Source organism: Ranitomeya variabilis, chromosome 4 (genome assembly GCF_051348905.1).
Source record: "Ranitomeya variabilis isolate aRanVar5 chromosome 4, aRanVar5.hap1, whole genome shotgun sequence".
NCBI lineage: Eukaryota > Metazoa > Chordata > Amphibia > Anura > Dendrobatidae > Ranitomeya > Ranitomeya variabilis.
Genome location: NC_135235.1, coordinates 545,098,415 through 545,122,578, shown reverse-complemented (window position 1 = coordinate 545,122,578; position 24,164 = coordinate 545,098,415).

Below are 24,164 nucleotides of genomic sequence, written 5' to 3'. Positions count from 1 at the left end.
TGAATTATATTAGGATCAGACACAATAACTGCCAGTGGCCATATTTGAGAGGGGCAGTGGAGGAGACATCTAGGTTTGCATCCTTCTTCAGTGGTGTTCTGGTGGATTTTGGGTGAAGCTGACCCAATACTAAGAAGTCTGATAGACTGTGTACAAGAGCTATGTATGATTATGTCCAGATTATTTTGCAGAGGCCCCAATCCCCCCACAGGACCTCTACCCAGACCACATCTATCCTCTTTCTCAGCCTAGGAGAGGTTGCTGCACATGGATTTGGCCTATCAAAATAAGTATAATTGTGTTGGATTTTGAAACCAGAGACTCATGGCCACTTTTTCCTTCTACGTTTTGTAGAAGAATCACTCAGCATTCATAAAGGAAGATGGATGGAGGTAGACGTCCCTGAAATTTATAATCTGGTCTTATACATGAACATAATTCTGGTTTGGCCACCCCCATAACAGCTCTCTAATTACCGTAGGACTTTGTTAGTGGATATGTGTAGTGCCACCACCAATATTAGACCTCAGTGTATCTGTTTTATGCACATACCTGTGATTCCTGGAGGAACTATACTAATGCGAATACCGTAGTTGCTTTGTTTTCCTTGCATTAGCTCCCTCCCTGCAATACTAGCTATGACCCCCTTCTCCCCCATACACACAATCACTAGGAAAATCCCTTTAAGCATTACAATGATCAATTATTAGTCCCTTAATTCCTTGAATATATGCTTGCAACACATCACCGAAACAGAACCTTCATATAACATCACCAGCCTATTTTTGGACTCTATTAATTAGAAATTTTAATTTTTGATGAATATTAACCCTATTTCCTGACATCAGTGATACTGTCATGACTTGACATACAAGGTGATTAAATTCAGTCTTTTAATGTTAAGGAATTAGTGTTGCTTTACAGTAATTACCCCTTGTACATTCGACTCTCTCTTTCTGCTCCATGGATCTAATTATACCTTTATACGACATGAATTACATGGGCATTAACTTGCACAAACTTTATTTAAATACTTAATACAGAATACATTATAATTAACTATAATTGTCGTTGTGATAAGATGATAAGGGTTTGACTGATGCCTTTTCCACATATCAGTATCATTGTTTCCTGGTTGATTTGTAATAGTTGCTCATATCAGCAAGGAAATTCATTCGGAAATACTGGGTCTTTGATCTTATCTTATATTTTTTATGGGAACAGTCAAGACCCAAACCCACGGATCCACCCAAACCTTTATGAATCCACCTATACATGCCTTAAAAAAGTTAAAAGAGTTTTCCACAGAGTGATCTACAGCTTCGAACTCCAGAAATCAGTCGTAATCTGTGGAGGATTCCTGTAATAAGTGTTCAAATGTGCTACAGTGCCTCTATAGGGGAAAATGAGTATTACACACATTCTATCAAAATCAGTGGCCTGTACATGCAATGTGCATACATGTCGGGACTTCCAGAGTGCTAGACAAAATGTTAGCTGTTTGCCTCAGTTTTCCTCACTATTACCTTAGAAATAAAAAATAAAATATTTTAAAATATTTAAACCCCGTCCGGATTCCTCTTGCAGGGCTTATCCTAATGGTAAAATAGGTCTCCCACCACCTCACCCGCAAAGAGAGGATCCCAGTTATAGTGTGCAACATGGAATAAATTGATAGAAAATCTATCTTAGCATGAAATGTCACATCTTTCATAAATCAGTTACTGTTAAGGCCACCATACATATAAGCATAACCTTTATTATAAATATCTCATAATGATAATAAACAAATAGTACACTAAGTATTCACACCTTGATGGCTAATCATAGAGTGACAAACTAACCAACGACAAACATATACCCTACATCTCTACATATAGGATGAGGTGCACACAGCACCACCACTATCAAAGGTCCCTTGTCTCTATATGTTTCGTCATCCAATCCATAGACAACTCATCGGGAGACTTATATGTGTCATGATCTATATTTTACTTTAAAGAGACAGAACAATAAACCGCTAAAAACATTAAAAATGAATGTGTATGCAGGACTCCATAATACAATTTCTGTTCTGTAATTGATCGGTTACCCAATAATCGATCCTGTCAAATTAGACTGAACTACTGGACATATGTTTTATCCCTTTGTTGACAACGAGTCTTCTAATTTGCGGATATTTTAACAAGAACTACAGTCAATCACCATACATATAAGACTAGAGTCGGGGAAGATAAGTATCCGCTGTGTCTGATTTTAGACCGTTGATACTTTTGGTTTTTGGCGAGATAAGATGCTGCCGGAGGAGTCTAGCAGTGGCTCGTTCATAGAGAACACAAGAACGCTTGGCAGAGTCAGCGCTTATAACTACGGAGGAGTTGGGAGAGATAGCAGCTATCTATCGTGTATAGGGCTCCAGGGGATCAGGAAAAATACTAGGTAAGATTTTGGATACTACTGCATTAGTGATCACTATCCATAGAGAAAACTGTATGGAGAAATGTCATTCTTTCTATTAATTAATTGTATCAAATTAAAATTGTCTGTAATGATGTAAAGTATTAAAATATCAGATTATTTATGTCAGACCATAAAATGCCATAATAATAATAATAATAATAATAATAATAATAATAATAATAATATAAGCCCTGGTATAATTCTGTCATATGGCACAAAACAAATCTTGTTATTTTGTAAATGAATACTGTCATTTCACCACTCATTGAGCTCCATAAAAATGAAACCCTGAAGTATTATGAAATAGTTATTTCCAGTACCTGAAGCTTTGTAATATATCATATGATGCAATACTGTGCTATTTAAAAGGACATAATCTTCTAAAAAAAACCTGTAATTTTATAGCAATGCGAATGGGAAAATAATAAGTAATGGCCCCTTGAAGGTGAGGATGAAAAAATGTATGCAAAAACTGGCTGCGACCAGATGGTATTGAAGGCAGCAGAGAAGCAAATACTTATTTTTATGGGGCCTTTAACCAACTTATCTGACCTTGAGAGCCCAAAAATAAGTATTCTCCACATTAAATTAGTTAGTGCTACCATCCTTTTGTTACTTTGTCTACTAATCTACTAATTAAGTGCTCTCTTTTGCTTTGAAAAGACTGCAGGAAATTGCCTGCTCACAATTTGTCTCGCAGCCTATCACACGACAGTGAGCTGCGTCTACTGAGTAACTCTGAGGTTCCTGTAGATCCTCAAGTCTGAGCAGTCTCCTGTCCTAGCTGAAGAATGTGGGCCACCCTCACTTTACATCTGATAACTGGAATGTCCCTTGGTTTCATGCCAGTTCTTCTTGCTCAAGAAAGAACACAAGAGCCGAGCTCCACCACAGTAAAAACATGCATACGTCTCTACCCCGAGGCTCCGCCAGCCAAGTACTGGATAAAATATGCATCTCTCATCTAGGTGCCAACTATGTAACCTGTTTTTTTTGTGCTGTACTATAAATTGGTGTCGAAGATGAATGTTATGTGCATGATCAACAAGTGAGTTGTCTCTGGCAATCAACTGACCCAGTTACTATTGAAGTCATAATGGATGGTCAGCTTCCACAGACACGATTGCCCTATTTATTATACAGTGCTTCATTGTCATCTCTTACAGGAGAAATTTGGATATGTCATTGACTATTTTCACAACAGAAAGAAGGTTAAACGTACTGCCATTAACTCGGAGGGGTGTCGACACAAGGCACCAGCAACAACACATATATGCACACTTAGGTGGCCATTTCCAGCTCAGATCCTATTGAAGTGAATGAACATCGTGCTGCATTAGTCCAGAATGTACAAAGCTGGGATGTTTTGGTTCTGTAAACTGTGTGTTTCCCCATAGGTAGTTAATATCTTAACAACCCCTTTAAGAAACCGATATAAGTAATTGATGAAAATTGGTGAATGACCTTTTATAAAGCCATGTGTAGATTTCCAACTAAAGCTGGTCATGATTTTCTCAACAAATCTCTAGGGCTCATTTTGTGCAAATCCTTGTATAGATTTGTAACCAAGAAGTTTCATAGCTATAGGAGAGAAGAGGGTAACAACTGACTAATGTCTGAGGGAGGTCCAAATCCTTCTTTGTCAATTAAAAGGCAACTAGCAGATGTAATGTAACAGATTTTGCTTTAGGGTCCAGAAGCTTCAAATGATGAGACTGGACTTGCACCCATGACTGAAGGAGCATCTGTAAATGCCATTATTCTCTTATGGACCTTACTTTACTATTCTTATGTTGATTAGTGATTAAGACCACCATGAACACAACAGAATCACCACAAGTACCTTAAAAGCTTAGAATAGGGTAGAACGCCAAAATACTACCAAATCTTCTTGTGGTCTCACCTTAGGACACAGTTATGCGACCCAACTACAACAGTGCCCACAAGGTCTAATTTATTTGTTTTACTCACTTATATAGCGCAATTATTTCCAACAGACATCATAATCCCTGTCCCGATTGGGGATCCAAATTAAAATCCAAATCTTTTTGTCTTTGGAGTGTAGAGAGAAACCAGAGTACCCACACAAACATGAGAAGAACATGCAAACTTCTTGCAGATGTTGTTCTTCATGGGATTTGAACCCCAGCGCTGCAAAGCAACAGTGCTAGCCATTGAGCCACCATGAGGCGCAGATGCAGCAGAAGACAATCTTAGAATAATTTCTTCTCATAGGTTCAAGGTTACAATAGTCTGGTACTGAAAGAAAATCTCACAACAGGAAGTTTTAAATGATAGATGGAGTGTAAAATACCTGATAACACGATAGGAAGGAGTGTTCTCTCTGTGATTTATTTCGCTATCAGTTTTTTTTCTACTAGCAATGGGGTGGATCAGTGTTTCTGTCTACAAATGAGTGTCTCAATTTTAGTTTTAGCTCATATAGTCAGATCTGCAATGTCACAAAACCACCTTGCAATACTACTTGACAGTTAAACAAAAGGTGACCAGAAGGAGTTTACACACTGGAATTCATCAGTCCATGACAACAATGGATATTTCCATATCATCATATGTACATTACATTATATTTATTGTGGTTTACATAATAATTAGTGATGGGCGAACCCAAACAATAAAGTTCGGGGTCTGTACAGAACACCTACTGTTCGGGCATGGACCCCGAACCAGGACTTCTCCAGGAAGTCTGTGTTACTGTTGGGGTTCAGCGCCCTGAATATCGAGTGTTTCCCATACACACCAAAAATTCTCATGATGAACTGTGGTTAACTCACTGAGCTCAGTGCTGCACCATGAGACTTTTTCTCACGGTGTTAGCGGTGATCTCACTGGAGTCACCACAGTTCATCGGTCCAGCTCACACTGAAGTGACTTGGGAACGCAACCTCAGTGACCTATGGTAACCTCAATGACGTCACCACTTGTCACTGACGCTGCACTCATTCTCCTGTGGTGTTCAGCCTGGAAAGTTGCATCTTCACACCATCTAGGTTCAAAACCAATGATCACAGACATGGATTACAGCGTGGGAAAGTACGTTGGTCAGGTGAGGGATATTGTTGTTTTTATTTTTATTTTTTTACAGGAGACCAGGGCTTCAATGGAATGTGCAATAGGTAAGTATTTTTGTTGTTTAATATTTTTTCTTTTTTTTACAGGGGACCAGAACTTCAGTGGAGTGGGTGTAAGAGGAGTATAACTGTATTTGTTATTTTTAAATAAATTTGTAAAATGGTGCCTATTTTAATTTCAAATAAAGGACTTTATTCTGGATGTTTTTTTTTTTTTACTGACAATATGACCATGGGGTTAGTAATGGATAGGCGATTTAAACCCTTTACCCCCAAGGGTGGTTTGCACGTTAATGACCAGGCCAATTTTTACAATTCTGACCACCGTCCCTTTATGAGGTTATAACTCTGGAACGCTTCAACGGATCCCGGTGATTCTGACACTGTTTTCTGGTGACATATTGTACTTCATGATAGTGGTAAAATTTCTTTGATATTACCTGCGTTTATTTGTAAAAAAAAATGGAAATTTGGCGAAAATTTTGAAAATTTCGCAATTTTCCAACTTTGAATTTTTATGCCCTTAAATCACAGAGATATGTCACGCAAAATACTTAATAAGTAACATTTCCCACATGTCTACTTTACATCAGCACAATTTTGGAACCAAAATTTTTTTTTGTTAGGGAGTTATAAGGGTTAAAAGTTGACCAGAAATTTCTCATTTTTACAACACCATTTTTTTTAGGGACCACATCTCATTTGAAGTCATTTTGAGGGGTCTATATGATAGAAAATACCCAAGTGTGACACCATTCTAAAAACAGCACCCCTCAAGGTGCTCAAAACCACATTCAAGAAGTTTATTAACCCTTCAGGTGTTTCACAGGAATTTCTGGAATGTTTAAATAAAAATGAACATTTAACTTTTTTTCACACAAAATTTATTTCAGCTCCAATTTGTTTTATTTTACCAAGGGTAACAGGAGAAAATGGACCCCAAAAGTTGTTGTACAATTTGTTCTGAGTACGCTGATACCCCATATGTAGGTAAACCACTGTTTGGGCGCATGGCAGAGCTCGGAAGGAAAGGAGCGCCATTTTACTTTTCAATGCAAAATTGACTGGAATTGAGATGGGACGCCATGTTGCGTTTGGAGAGCCCCTGATGTGCCTAAACATTGAAACCCCCCACAAGTGACACCATTTTGGAAAGTAGAACCCCTAAGGAACTTATCTAGATGTGTGGTGAGCACTTTGACCCACCAAGTGCTTCACAGAAGCTTATAATGCAGAGCCGTAAAAATAAAAAATCATATTTTTTCACAAAAATTATCTTTTCACCCCCAATTTTTTATTTTCCCAAGGGTAAGAGAAGAAATTGGACACCAAAGGTTGTTGTGCAATTTGTCCTGAGTACGCTGATACTCCATATGTGGGGGTAAACGACTGTTTGGGCGCATGGCAGAGCTCGGAAGGGAAGGAGCGCTGTTTGAGATGGGACACCATGTTGCGTTTGGAGAGCCCCTGATGTGCCTAAACATTAAAACCCCCCACAAGTGACACCATTTAGAAAAGTAGACCCCCTAAGGAACTTATCTAGATGTGTTTTGAGAGCTTTGAACCCCCAAGTGTTTCACTACAGTTTATAACGCAGAGCCGTGAAAATATATATATTTTTTTCACAAAAATGATTTTTTTAGCCCCCAGTTTTGTATTTTCACAAGGGTAACAGGACAAATTGGACCCCAATAGTTGTTGTCCAATTTGTCCTTAGTACGCTGATACCCCATATGTGGGGGGGAACCACTGTTTGGGCTCATGGCAGAGCTCGGAAGGGAAGGAGCGCCATTTGGAATGCAGACTTCGATGGATTGGTCTGCAGGCGTCACGTTGCATTTGCAGAGCCCCTGATGTACCCAAACAGTACAAACCCCCCCCAAGTGACCCCATATTGGAAACTAGACCCCCAAGGAACTTATCTAGATGTGTTGTGAGAACTTTGAACCCCCAAGTGTTTCACTACAGTTTATAACGCAGAGCCATGAAAATAAAAATTCTTTTTTTTTCCACAAAAATTATATTTTAGCCCCCAGTTTTGTATTTTTCCAAGGGTAACAGTTGAAATTGGACCCCAAAAGTTGTTGTCCAATTTGTCCTGAGTACGCTGATACCCCGTATGTGGGGGGGAACCATTGTTTGGGTGCATGGCAGAGCTCGGAAGGGAAGGAGTGCCATTTGGAATGCAGACTTAGATGGATTGGTCTGCAGGCGTCACGTTGCATTTGCAGAGCCCCTGATGTACCCATACAGTAGAAACCCCCCGCAAGTGACCCCATATTGGAAACTAGACCCCCCAAGGAACTTATCTAGATGTGTTGTGAGAACTTTGAACCCCCAAGTGTTTCACTACAGTTTACAACGCAGAGCCGTGAAAATAAAAAATCCTTTTTTTTCCCACAAAAATGATTTTTAGCTCCCCAAATTTTTATTTTCCCAAGGATAACAAGAGAACTTGGACCCCAAAAGTTGTTGGCCAATTTGTCCCGAGTACGCTGATACCCCATATGTTGGGGTAAACCCCTGCTTGGGCGCACGGGAGAGCTCGGAAGGGAAGGAGCACTGTTTTACTTTTTCAACGCAGAATTGGCTGGAATTGAGATCGGACGCCGTGTCGCGTTTGGAGAGCCCCTGATGTGCCTGAACAGTGGAAACTCCCCAATTCTACCTGAAACTTTAATCCAAACACACCCCTAACCCTAATCCCAACGGTAACCCTAACCACACCCCTAACCCTGACACACCCCTAACTCTAATCCCAACCCTAATCCCAACCGTAAATGTAATCCAAACCCTAACACTAGCCCCAACCCTAACCCTAACTTTAGCCCCAACCCTAACCCTAACTTTAGCCCCAACCCTAACCCTAGCTTTAGCCCCAACCCTAACCCTAACTTTAGCTCCAACCCTAGCCCCAACCCTAACCCTAGCCCTAACCCTAGCCCTAACCCTAGCCCTAACCCTAATGGGAAAATGGAAATAAATACATTTTTTTAATTTTATTATTTTTCCCTAACTAAGGGGGTGGTGAAGGGGGGGTTGATTTACTTTTATAGCTTTTTTTATAGCGGATTTTTAGGATTGGCAGCTGTCACACACTAAAAGACACTTTTTATAGCAAAAAAGTTTTTGCGTCTCCACATTTTGAGACCTATAATTTTTCCATATTTTGGTCCACAGAGTCATGTGAGGTCTTGTTTTTTGTGGGACGAGTTGACGTTTTTATTGGTAACATTTTTGGACACGTGACAGTTTTTGATCGCTTTTTATTCCGATTTTTATGAGGCAGAATGACCAAAAACCAGCTATTCATGAATTTCTTTTGGGGGAGGCGTTTATACCGTTCTGCGTTTGGTAAAATTGATAAAGCAGTTTTATTCTTAGGGTCAGCACGATTACAGCAATTTCTCATTTATATAATTTTTTTATGTTTTGGCGCTTTTATATGATAAAAGCTATTTTATAGAAAAAATAATTATTTTGGCATCGCTTTATTCTGAGGACTATAACTTTTTTATTTTTTGGCTTATGATGCTGTATGGTGGCTCGTTTTTTGCGGGACAAGATGACGTTTTCAGCGGTACCATGGTTATTTATATCCGTCTTTTTGATCGCGTGTTATTCCACTTTTTATTCGGTGGTATGATAATAAAGCGTTTTTTGCCTCGTTTTTTTTTTTTTTCTTATGGTGTTCACTGAAGGGGTTAACTAGTGGGACAGTTTTATAGGTTGGGTCGTTACGGACGCGGAGATACTAAATATGTGTACTTTTATTGTTTTTTTTTTATTTAGATAAAGAAATGTATTTATGGGAATAATTTTTTTTTTCTTTATTTAGGATTTTTTTTTTTTTTTTACACATGTGGAATTTTTTTTTTTACTTTTTTACTTTGTTCCAGGGGGGAACATCACAGGTCGCTGATCTGACAGTTTGCACAGCACTCTTTCAGATCAGCGATCTGACTTACAGCGCTGCAGGCTTACCAGCCTGCTCTGGACCCGGAAGTAGTCCCTGCATGACCTGGATGCAGCCCCGCGGCCATTTTGGATCCGGGGCCTGCAGGGATAGGAGGTAAGAGATGCTCGGAGCAACGCGATCACATCGTGTTGCTCCGAGGGTCTCAGGCAAGCACGTAGGGAGCCCCCTCCCTGCGCGATGCTTCCCTATACTGCCGAGACACTGCGATCATGTTTGATCGCAGTGTGCCAGGGGTTAATGTGGCGGGGCGGTCCATGACCACTTCTGGCACATAGTGCCAGATGTCAGCTGCGATAGTCAGCTGACACCCGGCCGCGATCGGCCGCACTCCCCCCATGAGTGCGGCCGATCCCGCTGGACGTACTATCCCGTACGTCCGATGTCAGAAAGGGGTTAAAGAGGTGATGATCCTAAGCATATTGGAGGCTGTAAGTAACTAATAAGAAGATAAACTTTATATAGAGAAGCATGAAGCTGGACTAACAGACTAGAGAATGTACGAAGCGGACAGAGGTCACAGTGAAGGCTTCTAGAGTCCATGAAACTATTTCCCCTTCTTTTGCATCTCAAGAAGCCCTCTCAGTCTTTATACTGAGATTATCTTCTTTATCACTAAGAGACATGTTAGTGTCACTCATCATCTTACAAGATGGGTAACCAATCACTGACACATGCTTAGTCTATATAAGACCCAATTGTCAACATGGCATTGACGTACAACTCAAACCAGTCTGTTCTACTAATATACAGTATATTGCCCATCTGACAGGTGACCAATATCGAAACAGCCTTAAATTAGCTTTTCAAGACTTTGAAGGACCATGCCTAGGATATCCACTGGTGTTTTATGATACTTGCGAAAGCTCCCAAATGTCACTGAAAAGTGGAAACTCTCACAGAGTATTTGGCAAATCTCTCAGGTACAGCAAAAACCTCTAAAAACCTTCTGGAGCGAAGTGTTCATAGAAGGTTTCCTGTAAATTACGTTGGGATGTACTGGAAAGATATATATCTTTGTAGCGTGTTAGCCAGTAGATAGAAAAATATTTAGATTTGAGTCCTCAGTGGTTGATACCTTTTAATGGCTAGCTGAAAAGATGGTAACAAAATTGCAAGCTTTTGAGACTAGTCAGTTCTCTTCATCAGGCATAGACTAAGGGTACTGTCACACTCTGCAACTTTCCAACGATCATGACCAGCGATACGACCTGGCCGTGATCGTTGGAAAGTCATTGTGTGGTCGCTGGAGAGCTGTCACACAGACCGCTCTCCAGCGACCAACGATGCCGAGGTCCCGGGTAACCAGGGTAAACATCGGGTTACTAAGCGCAGGGCCGCGCTTAGTAACCCGATGTTTACCCTGGTTACCATCGTAGAAGTAAAAAAAAAAAAAACACTACATACTCACATTCCGGTGTCCGTCAGGTCCCTTGCAGTCTGCTTCCCGCACTGACTGACTCCCGGCCGTAAAGTGAAAGCAGATCACAGCGGTGACGTCACCGCTGTGCTCTGCTCTTACTTTCCGGCCGGCAGTCAGTTAGAGCGGGAAGCAGACTGCAAGGGACCTGACGGACACCGGAATGTGAGTATGTAGTGTTTGGTTTTTTTTACTTTTACGATGGTAACCAGGGTAAACATCGGGTTACTAAGCGCGGCCCTGCACTTAGTAACCCAATGTTTACCCTGGTTACAAGCGAACGCATCGTTGGATCGGTGTCACACACACCGATCCAACGATGACAGCGGGAGATCCAGCGACGAAAGAAAGTTCCAAACGATCTGCTACGACGTACGATTCTCAGCAGGGTCCCTAATCGCTGCTGCGTGTCAGACACAGCGATATCGTATGGATATCGCTGGAACGTCACGGACCTAATACAAAATCTGAAGAAACACATTATATACACAACAAAGCAGAGAGATAATGCAATAGATAAGACAAGTGACGTGAAGCAGAATTATCATTATGGGAGAGGGATAAACATAAATATTGGAACAGTTCATAGATAAGGAGTGTGAAAGTTTTACTGACCTCTGATTGGGGTCTGGTTCTGTGTTGTGATGCCCCCAAAAGATCTGAGGAGCAAATTCCTTAATTTATGTAAAAAGTCATACATTCATGCGACACATTCATTCTTGAACTGAGAGTGTCAAATGTTGTATTAAGTTTATACTCCTAGACTCTTTTGTCTCTCTGAGATTTGAAGTTACATTTTAATACAAGTAATTTCATGTCCATGGTGCTGTGATCAAGGAGACAAAAATGTATGGCCACCGGTAGATCCATTCTTTTTAGTCTTATTGTGTAGTGATGAGAATTCATCCTTGTTCTAAACTTTTGGCCTTTCTCCCCCACATACAGACCCCCAGTTGGACATTTAGTTCAAATAATTAAGTACACCACATTAGATGTGATGCAGCTGAAAGTACCTGGGTTCATGTAGTCCTGATGTGAGTTGGGGATCTTTATCTTGTCCGTGGTCATTATTAACCCCTTAACGACCGCCGATACGCCTTTTAACGGCGGCCGCTAAGGGTACTTAAACCACAGCGCCGTTAATTAACGGCGCTGTGGAAAAAGTGAATAGCGCCCCCCAGAGTCGGATTTTCTCTGGGGTCTCGGTTGCCGAGGGTAGCCGAGACCCCAGAGAACATGATTCGGGGGGTTTTTACCGACCCCCGAGTTCCGATCGCCGGTAATTAACCGTTTACCGGCGGTCGCAACAAAAAAAAAAAAAACGCGATTTGCCGTTTAATTTCTCTGTCCTCCGATGTGATCGCACATCGGAGGACAGAGAAATGTGGTCCCCGATGGCCCCCAATAGCCCCCCAATACTTACCTACCTCCCCCGGTGCTCCTCGTGTCTCCCCATGGGCGCCGCCATCTTTTTTCCGGGAAAAAATGGCGGGCGCACGCGCAGTGCGCCCGCCGCCCGGCACCCGGATGTTCTTTGGGGTCTCGGCTGCCGGGGGTAGCCGAGACCCCAAAGAACATGATCGGGGTCGATTTGCACCGACCCCTGCTTTGCGATCGCCGGTAATTAACAGTTTACCGGCGACCGCAAAAAAAAAAAAAAAAAAAAAAAAGCGATCAGTTATTTCTCTGTCCTCTGATGTGATCGCACATCAGAGGACAGAGAAATAGGGGGATTCGGGGACCCTATCATACTCACCCGGGGTCCCTGGGTCCTCTTCTGTCTTCTCCTGCCGGCCGGCTTTTTCATCATGGCGGGCGCATGCGCAGTGCGCCCGCCATCTGCTGCCATCTGCCGGCCGGCAGGAGAAGACAAGTTGGGGCTAAAATTAGGGTTAGGGTTAGGGTTAGGGTTAGAGTTAGGGTTAGGGTTAGAGTTAGGGTTAGGGTTGGGGCTAAATTTAGGGTTAGGGCTAGGGTTAGGCTACTTTCACACTAGCGTTTTTTGGCTTCCGTCGCAATGCGTCGTTGGAGAAAAAACGCATCCTGCAAAAGTGCTTGCAGGATGCGTTTTTTCTCCATTGGCTTGCATTAGCGACGCATTGCGACGGATTGCCACATGTCGCATCCGTCGTGCGACGGATGCGTCGTGCTTCGGCGGACCGTCAACACAAAAAAACTACATGTAACTTTTTTGTGCAACGTGTCCCACATATTTCAGTGCCACGTGCCACGTATTTAAGTGACACGTGCCACGTATCAAAGTGCCACGTGCCACATATTTCAGTGCCACGTATCAAAGTGCCACGTGCCACGTATCAAAGTGCCACGTGCCACGTATCAAAGTGCCACGTGCCACGTATCAAAGTGCCACGTGCCACATCTTTCAGTGCCACGTATTTAAGAGACACGTGCCACGTATCAAAGTGCCACGTGCCACATATTTTAGTGCCACGTATTTAAGTGACACGTGCCACGTATCAAAGTGCCACGTGCCACATATTTCAGTGCCACGTATCAAAGTGCCACGTGCCACGTATCAAAGTGCCACGTGCCACGTATCAAAGTGCCACGTGCCACGTATCAAAGTGCCACGTATCAAAGTGCCACGTATCAAAGTGCCACGTGCCACGTATCAAAGTGCCACGTGCCACATATTTCAGTGCCACGTGCCACGTATCAAAGTGCCACGTGCCACGTATCAAAGTGCCACGTGCCACATCTTTCAGTGCCACGTATTTAAGAGACACGTGCCACGTATCAAAGTGCCACGTATCACGTATTTCAGTGCCACGTATTTAAGTGACACGTATCACGTATAAGTGCCACGTGTCACGTATTTAATTGCCACATATTTAAGTGCCACGTATCAAGATTTTCCATGGAGAACAGACACATCCAGAGATATGTCAGCTCTCCACGGCTGCAGCAACACACTGACAGGAGCCATAGTTCCTGTCGGTGTGTCACTGCGCATGCGCGAGCGAGTTTACCGGCGGTCATTGACCCCGGCACTCTCGCTTAACGGCAGTGCTGCGTGGGAAAGTTCAACGCAGCTGTACTGCTGTTAACCGAGACGCCGGAGTCATTGAACTCCGGAACAGTACGCGATACACTGCTAGGAGCTTCGCTCCTGGCAGTGTATCGCCGGAGAGCAGCCGATCGGCGTGGGACACTCGTTTTATGGATTCTGCGGACAGGGAGTATGAATTTGGTTTATTATTTTTGGATTTTTTCCTGGAGGATCGAGGGCTTCGCCTACAAGTGTGCTGTTGGTGAGTATATACTCTGTGTTATATGTTGTATGTACTGTGTGTCATGTATGTGTATTGTGTGTAGGTGTTTTGTGTAACTTTACAATTGTGCTAAGTCGCCGGACACAGGGACAACTCTCCCATCCTAATACCGGATGGGAGTAGTAGTCCCATACGGCGACTTAGCACAATGGTGGCACTAGCGTCGCATGGGGACACACACACGCACACACACGCACACACACACACACAGAAGGACTCCATGCTGCTTCACTGGGGGGCGGGGGCTTCCCTCTTCCTGTCCGACGTCACGTCCGGTCCTGGGTGTCAACCCCTCCGTACAAAGACGCCGACACCCAGGACAAAGGTGCTGTGTGTGGAAGGTAATATGGGGCCCTAGGGGGATACGCAGACACGCCGCTGCGTAAAGAATTGACATGTCAATTCTTTTTACGCCGGCGTGTTTGCAGACAAAAGCGCCGCGTTTTTTTGCGGTGTGTCTGAACGGCAAAGTGAATTTCTCATTCACTTTGCCGGCAGACGAAAATGACATTGCGCATTTTTGAAAAGCGCCCGCAAAATAGCGCTCAAAAATGCGCTATGTCTGAAAGTAGCCTAAGGCTTCTTTCACACTTGCGTCGGTACGGGGCGGTCGCAATGCGTCGGCCCGATGTACCGACGCACGTTGTGAAAATTGTGCACAACGTGGGCAGCGGATGCAGTTTTTCAACGCATCTGCTGCCCAGTCTATGTCCTGGGGAGGAGGGGGCAGAGTTACGGCCACGCATCCGCGGAAATGTTTAGGTACATCAGGGGGTCTCCAAACACGACAGCCAATTTTGCGCTAAAAAAGTCAAATGGTACTCCCTCCCTTCTGAGCTCTGCCGTGCGCCCAAACAGTGGTTTACCCCCACATATGGGGCATCAGCGTACTCGGGATAAATTGGACAACAACTTTTGGGGTCCAATTTCTCCTGTTACCCTTGTGAAAATAAAAACTTGGGGGCTAAAAATCTTTTTTGTTGGAAAAAAATATATTTTTTTATTTTCACTACTCTGCATTATAAATTTCTGTGAAGCACTTGAGCTTTCAAAGTTCTCACCACATATCTAGATAAGTTCCTTAGGGGGTCTAGTTTCCAAAATTTGGTCACTTGTGGGGGTTTCTACTGTTTAGGTACATTAGGGGTCTGCAAACGCAACATAACGCCCGCAGACAATTCTATCAAAGTCTGCATTGCAAAATGGCGCTCCTTCCCTTCCGAGCTCTGCCGTGCGCCCAAACAGTGGTTTACCCCCACATATGGGGTACCAGCATACTCAGGACAAATTGGACAACAACTTTTGGGGTCCAATTTCTCTTGTTACCCTTGTGAAAATAAAAATTTGGGGGCTAAAAAAATCTTTTTTGTGGGAAAAAAAATATTTTTTATTTTCACTACTCTGCATTATAAACTTCTGTGAAGCACTTGGGCATTCAAAGTTCTCACCACATATCTAGATAAGTTCCTTGGGGGGTCTATTTTCCAAAATGGGGTCACTTGTTGGGGGTTTCTACTGTTTAGGTACATTAGGGGTCTGCAAAGGCAACATAACGCCCGCAGACAATTCTATCAAAGTCTGCATTGCAAAATGGCGCTCCTTCCCTTCCGAGCTCTGCCGTGCGCCCAAACAGTGGTTTACCCCCACATATGGGGTACCAGCATACTCAGGACAAATTGGACAACAACTTTTGGGGTCCAATTTCTCTTGTTACCCTTGTGAAAATAAAAATTTGGGGGCTAAAAAAATCTTTTTTGTGGGAAAAAAAATATTTTTTATTTTCACTACTCTGCATTATAAACTTCTGTGAAGCACTTGGGCATTCAAAGTTCTCACCACATATCTAGATAAGTTCCTTGGGGGGTCTATTTTCCAAAATGGGGTCACTTGTTGGGGGTTTCTACTGTTTAGGTACATTAGGGGTCTGCAAAGGCAACATAACGCCCGCAGACAATTCTATCAAAGTCTGCATTCCAAAATGGCACTCCTTCCCTTCCGAGCTCTGCCATGCGCCCAAACAGTGGTTTACCCCCACATATGGGGTACCAGCATACTCAGGACAAATTGGACAACAACTGTTGGGGTCCAATTTCTCTTGTTACCCTTGTGAAAATAAAAACTTGGGGGCTAAAAAATCTTTATTGTTAAAAAATATATATTTTTTATTTTCACGACTCTGCATTATAAACTTCTGTGATGCACTTGGGCATTCAAAGTTCTCACTAAACATCTAGATAAGTTCCATGGGGGGTCTAGTTTCCAAAATGGGGTCACTTTTGGGGGGTTTCTGCTGTTTAGGCACATCAGGGGCTCTCCAAACGCGACATGGCGTCCGATCTCAATTCCAGTCAATTTTGCATTGAAAAGTCAAATGGCGCTCCTTTGCTTCCGAGCTCAGCCATGCGCCCAAACAGTGGTTTACCCCCACATATGGGGTGTCGGCGTACTCAAGACAAATTGTACAACAGCTTCTGGGGTCCATTTTCTCCTGTTACCCTTGGTAAAATAAAAATTTGGAGGCAAAAAGATCATTTTTGTAGAAAAAATGCGATTTTTTTATTTTCACGGCTCTACGTTATAAACTTCTGTGAAGCACCTGGGGGTTTAAAGTGCTCACCACACATCTAGATAAGTTCCTTAAGGGGTCTAGTTTCCAAAATGGTGTCATATGTGGGGGGTCTCTACTGTTTAGGCACATCAGCGGCTCTCCAAACGTGACATGGCGTCCGATCTCAATTCCAGCCAATTCTACATTGAAAAAGTAAAACGACACTCCTTCTCTTCCAAGCTCTGCGGTGCGCCCAAACAGTGGTTTACCCCCATATATGGGGTATCGACGTACTCAGGAGAAATTGCAAAACAACTTTTGTGGTCTAATTTCTCCTGTTACCCTTGTGAAAATAAAAATTTGGGGGCAAAAAGATCATTTTTGTAGAAAAAATGAGATTTTTTATTTTCACGGCTCTACGTTATAAACTTCTGTGAAGCACTTGGGGGTTCAAAGTGCTCACCACACATCTAGATAAGTTCCTTGGGGGGTCTAGTTTCCAAAATGGTATCACTTGTGGGGGGTTTCCACTGTTTAGGCACATCAGGGACTCTCCAAACGCGACATGGCATCCGATCTCAATTCCAGCCAATTCTGCATTGAAAAAGTCAAACGGTGCTCCTTCACGTCCAAGCTCTGCGGTGCGCCCAAACAGTGGTTTACCCCCATATATGGGGTATCGACGTACTCAGGAGAAATTGCACAACAACTTTTGTGGTCTAATTTCTCCCGTTACCCTTGTGAAAATAAAAATTTGGGGGCAAAAAGATCATTTTTGTAGAAAAAATGAGATTTTTTATTTTCACGGCTCTACGTTATAAACTTCTGTGAAGCACTTGGGGGTTCAAAGTGCTCACCACACATCTAGATAAGTTCCTTGGGGGGTCTAGTTTCCAAAATGGTATCACTTGTGGGGGGTTTCCACTGTTTAGGCACATCAGGGACTCTCCAAACGCGACATGGCATCCGATCTCAATTCCAGCCAATTCTGCATTGAAAAAGTCAAACGGTGCTCCTTCACTTCCAAGCTCTGCGGTGCGCCCAAACAGTGGTTTACCTCCACATATGGGGTATCGACGTACTCAGGAGAAATTGCACAACAACTTTTGTGGTCTAATTTCTCCTGTTACCCTTGTGAAAATAAGAATTTGTGGGCGAAAAAATCATTTTTGTGAAAACAAATGCGATTTTTTATTTTCACGGCTCTACGTTATAAACTTCTGTGAAGCACCTGGGGGTTCAAAGTGCTCACCACACATCTAGATAAGTTCCTTGGGGGGTCTAGTTTCCAAAATGGTGTCACTTGTGGGGGGTTTCCACTGTTTAGGCACATTAGGGGCTCTCCAAACGCGACATGGCGTCCGATCTCAATTCCAGCCAATTCTGCATTGAAACAGTCAAACGGTGCTCCTTCACTTCCAAGCTCTGCGGTGCGCCCAAACAGTGGTTTACCTCCACATATGGGGTATCGGCGTACTCAGGAAAAATTGCACAACAAAATTTGTGGTTAAATTTCTGTTTTTACACTTGTGAAAATTAAAAAAAATGGTTCTGAAGTAAAATGTTTGCAAAAAAAAGTAAAATGTTAATTTTTTTCTTCCACATTGTTTTAGTTCCTGTGAAGTACGTAAAGGGTTAATAAACTTCTTGAATGTGGTTTTGAGCAGCTTGAGGGGTGCAGTTTTTAGAATGGTGTCACACTTGGTTATTTTCTATCATATAGACCCCTCAAAATCACTTCAAAGGTGATGTGGTCCCTAAAAAAAACATGGTGTTGTAAAAATGAGAAATTGCTGGTCAACTTTTAACCCTTATAACTCCCTAACAAAAAAAAAAATTGTTTCCAAAATTGTGCTGATGTAAAGTAGACATGTGGGAAATGTTATTTATTAACTATTTTTTGTGACATATCTCTCTGATTTAAGGGCATAAAAATACAAAGTTTGAAAATTGCAAAATTTTAAAAATTTTCGCCATATTTCCATTTTTTTCATAAATAATCACAAGTAATATCGAAGAAATGTTACCACTAACTTGAAGTACAACATGTCACGAAAAAACAATCTCAGAATCAGCGGGATCCGATAAAGCGTTCCAGAGTTATAACCTCATAAAGTGACACTGGTCAGAATTGTAAAAATTGGCTCGGTCATTAAGTACCAAATTGGCTCTGTCACTAAGGGGTTAATGGACAGGTTTTGCATTTTGTTTTGGTTGCAAGGAAAGGTTCCTGTAGCTGTTGGAGAGGACAGGGAGCTTCTGACAATGATGCTTCTTAGATTTGGGGGCTGCCTAAAACACAGTAGTGGGGGTCTGGAAATGTGGATTGTAATCAGGAATTTCTTTGTAGTAAAGGTTGTAATTTCCATGCAGCTCCCCTTAGCACCTCCAGATTTAAATAGTAAGTGACTACTAGAGGTTGGGATGTACTGTCATCAGACAGAGCCTAAGCATGTAAACAAGGTGTGTGAAACATGGACGCAACCTTTAACAAAGAGGTTTGGTTATGAAATAAAATCTCCCACACCAACTTTTGGCAACATGTTATTGGAGTTCAGTCACTGGGATCCCCGCTGATTGGAGTAATGGAGGAACTGGTGACCTCTCGTGAATTCAATGAACTTATCTGAAGGATTACCATCAACGTTAAAGGGGTTTACTCATTATTGATCTTTAGAAGTGCACCACTACCCCACTTCTCAGGTTCCTGCCTTCTGGGGGTGATGGGTGATTGATAATTTAAAGTTTGAGCCAGTAGCATGTCTGAGCTCTGAGCTGCTTGCCCGAACTGTGAACACTCCAATGCTGCTAGCAGGGGGATTGAATCTGGCCAAATCCAGCGATATCACCAGTTTCAGAGCAGTGCTTATAAGCTGGATAGAAAGAGCTTATACGCGCATATTCCTTGCCTAGGAAGCTGGCCACCTCTGATAGACTACAGGGCTAGCCAGTAATTTTGACAATAAGCTGTAAACTATAGAAAATATAAAATTTCTCAGTTTGTCATGGGGATACCGCGACAGAGGGGGCTAGAATATCACAGCATTTCACTACACGAACTACTGCACTGATTAGAACTGCTTCATCATCCTGTTAAACAGTGCAGGTTTTCCTTGCTCTGTCATAACAAAAGTTAATCAGTTCATATGATCTCCTGTAGCTCTTCACCCTGAATTGCCTCAGCTGTTCTGTGTTGACCACTCCCCTCTGGTATATATGCTTGCCACTGGCACTTGGGAGTTGCCAGTGATGGTGGCTCTACTTCCTAGTTTGGAGTTGACAGAGAAGTTGAGTGTTTGGAGTAGGCGCTTGGAGAGTTTTTCAGGAGATTGCTGCATGGAGTGACACCATTCTTGAGAATGGAGAGGATTTTTAAGAAGACATAAATTTCACAGTTGCTTGTTTTTAGAAGCATTTTGTTGCAGTTTCACCTGTTTAATGAGATAACTGCTTTAAGTGTTCTTGGCTGTCTACTAGTGATCAGTAGTGTTGAGCATTCCGATACCGCAAGTATCGGGTATCGGCCGATACTTGCGGGTATCGGAATTCCGATACCGAGATCCGATACTTTTGTGGTATCGGGTATCGGTATCGAAACAACATTAATGTGTAAAATAAAGAATTAAAATAAAAAATATTGCTATACTCACCTCTCCGACGCAGCCTGGACCTCACCGAGGGAACCGGCAGCGTTCTTTGCTTAAAATGCGCGCGTTTACTTCCTTCCGTGACGTCACGGCTTGTGATTGGTCACGTGCCGCCCATGTGGCCGCGACGCGACCAATCACAGCAAGCCGTGACGTAATTTTCAGGTCCTCAATGCCTAATTCTAGGCATTCAGGATTTTAAAATTACGTTCCGGCTTGTGATTGGTCGCGTCGCGGTCACATGGGCGACGCGACCAATCACAAGCCGTGACGTCACGGGAGGCAGGAAACGCGCGCATTTTAAAATTACGTCACGGCTTGTGATTGGTTGCGTGCCGCCCATGTGACCGCGACGCGACCAATCACAGCAAGCTGTGACGTAATTTCAGGTCCTGAATGCAGAATTAGGCATACAGGACCTGAAATTACGTCACGGCTTGCTGTGATTGGTCGCGTCGCGGTCACATGCGCGGCACGCAACCAATCACAAGCCGTGACGTAATTTTAAAATGCGCGCGTTTCCTGCCTCCCGTGACGTCACGGCTTGTGATTGGTCGCGTCGCCCATGTGACCGCGACGCGACCAATCACAAGCCGGAACGTAATTTTAAAATCCTGAATGCCTAGAATTAGGCATTGAGGACCTGAAAATTACGTCACGGCTTGCTGTGATTGGTCGCGTCGCGGCCACATGGGCGGCACGCGACCAATCACAAGCCGTGACGTCACGGAAGGAAGTAAACGCGCGCATTTTAAGCAAAGAACGCTGCCGGTTCCCTCGGTGAGGTCCAGGCTGCGTCGGAGAGGTGAGTATAGCAATATTTTTTATTTTAATTCTTTATTTTACACATTAATATGGATCCCAGGGCCTGAAGGAGAGTTTCCTCTCCTTCAGACCCTGGGAACCATCAGGGATACCGTCCGATACTTGAGTCCCATTGACTTGTATTGGTATCGGGTATCGGTATCGGATTAGATCCGATACTTTGCCGGTATCGGCCGATACTTTCCGATACCGATACTTTCAAGTATCGGACGGTATCGCTCAACACTAGTGATCAGCGAATATTCTCATTACCCGAGATTTCCCGAGCACGCACGGTGTCCTCCGAGTATTTGTAAGTGCTCGGAGATTTAGTTTTCCTTGCAGCAGCTGAATGATTTACATCTGTTAGCCAGCTTGATTACATGTGGGGATTCCCTAGCAACCAGGCAACCCCCACATGTACTTATGCTGGCTAGTAGCTGTAAATCATTCAGCTGCGGTGATGAAAACTAAATGTCCGAGCACTTACAAATACTCGGAGGACACCCGAGCATGCTCGGGAAATCTCGAGTAACGAGTATATTCGCTCATCACTACTGTCTACATTATTAACTGATGTTCGATAAGGCTATAATCTCCATAATATGGTAAAACAAATGTAAAAGTTTTAGACTGTAGTACCTAAAATACATGAAAGACATGAGGAACTAGAGAATAATGTGGTATTATATGACTATTGTGTCCGGCATTTAAGGACATACCGCATGTGCAGGCTGTGCGGCTGCCCCAGGGCCCGGAGGTGGAGGGAGCCCCTGCAGGGTGGCTAATGATGAGGGCAATCTGGCCCTTGGCCAGATTGCCCTCATGTGTGGCGGGCAGGGAGAGATCCCTTCAGCTCCGCTGCCTACAAGATAAAATAGCAGCGGAGATGCAGCGATCTGTCCTGCTTCCTGCCCACGCTTCCTCTCACACAGACAGCAGTGCCGCTGGATGACATCATCATTCAGCGGCCGGCTAGAGAGAGGAAGGTGATGGTGTTGCTGCATCAGAGCATGTGGAGAGGTGAAAGGTCCTGTGTGTGTGTGTAGAGAGGTGTATGGTGCTGTGTTTGTCTGTGTATGTGTAGGGAGAGGAGAGGGCAATGATGGGGCTGATGGGGAGAAGGAAATGATGGGGTGATGGAGAGGGCAATGATTGTGATGTGGGGGGAGGAAATGATGGAAGTGGTGGAATGGGCAAGAATGGGGATGGTGGGGGAGAGGGAAATGATAGCAATGATGGATGTGGTGGAAAGGGCAATGATGGGGTGGTTGGGGAGGAGGAAATGATGGAGGTGGTGGAATAGACAAGGATGATGGTGGTGGAAAGGACAATGGTGGTGGTGAAAGGGCAATGATGGGGTGGTGGGGGAGGAGGAAATGATGGACGTGGTGGAACGGGCAATGATGGGGATGGTGGGGGATGAGGAAATGATGGAGGTGGTGGAATGGGCAATGATGGGGGTGGTGGGGAGAAGGCAATGCTGGAGGTGGGGGAGAAGGCAATGATGGTAGTAGTGGAAAAGACAATGATGGGAGTGGTGGGGAAGGAGGCAATGATGGGGGTGGTGGAGGAGAAGGCTGTGATTGAGGTGGTGGAAAGGGCAATAATGGGAGTGATGGAGAGGGCAATGATGGGGTGGTAGGGGAGAAAGCAATGATGGAGGTGGTTGAAAGAACAATGGTGGGGGGAGAAAGCAATGATGGTGGTGGTGGAAAGGACAATGATGGTGGTGGTGGAAAGGGCAATAATGGTGGTGGTAGGGGAGGAGGAAATGATGGAGGTGGTGGAAAGAGCAATGATGGTGTGGTGGGGAAAAAGCAATGATGGAGGTGGTGGAAAGAATAATTATGGGGTGTGGGGGAGAATGCAATAATGGTGGTGGTGGAAAGGACAATGATGGTGGTGGTAGAAAGGGCAATAATGGGGGTGGTGGCAGAGGAGGAAATGATGGAGGTGGTGGAATGGGCAATGATGGGAGTGGTGGTTGAAAAAACAATGACGGGGTGATGGGGATGAGTAAATGATGGAGGTGGTGGAATGGGCAATGATATGGGTTGGTGGGGGAGAAAGCAATGATAGTGGTTGTGGAGAAGGGAATGATGGAGGTGGTGAAGAGGGCAATGATGGGGTGGGGGAGATGACAATAATGGGATGCTGGTGGAGGAGGACAATGAGGGGTGTGGGGGATTGGGATGGGAGGAAGGGGGCTTGTAATGGACTTAGGAACAGGGGGAGGTGGAGGAAGACATTATCGCTTATGTCTAACACAGTCCCTTAGTATATAGTGTACTCACTAATTCTGTATAGCACCATCCTTAGTTACATAGTTTCCTCTATGTAACACCATCCCTTATTACATACCATCCTCTCCAGTTATATATGATGCCATCCCTTATTATATAGCTTTCTCTGCTGTTATGTACCTTGCTGTCTCTTACATAGTGTATCCTTGTTATTTTTGTCATTCACAGTGCCCTCTTTTATTGCATAGTCCCCTCTATTGTTATATATAAAATGACTGCTGATGGAGGAGCCGGTGACCAGACTACCAGTCCATCAGCTCCTCCATTAGAAAAGAAGCTCTCCCATGCTCCATCAGCCATCATTGCATTATACACCTAACAAGACAGGACAGTATGTAATAAAAAACAGGGCTCTATATAATCCAATATGTAAGGGATAGTATTGTACATAACAAGAGAGGGCACTGTATAATAAGGGACGGCAATATACATAATAAAGGAGACTATGTAATATACATACATGTATGTGTGTGTGGCTCTCTCTCCTTTTCTCTCTATATGTAGCTTTGCTGCCATAAAAGGAGGGGGGCCCAGACACATTTCTTGCACAGGGGCCCCAGGCTGTCAGTGTCCGCCCCTGGAGTCAGGGGAATAGTGAGGTGTAGTAATGGAGGGGAA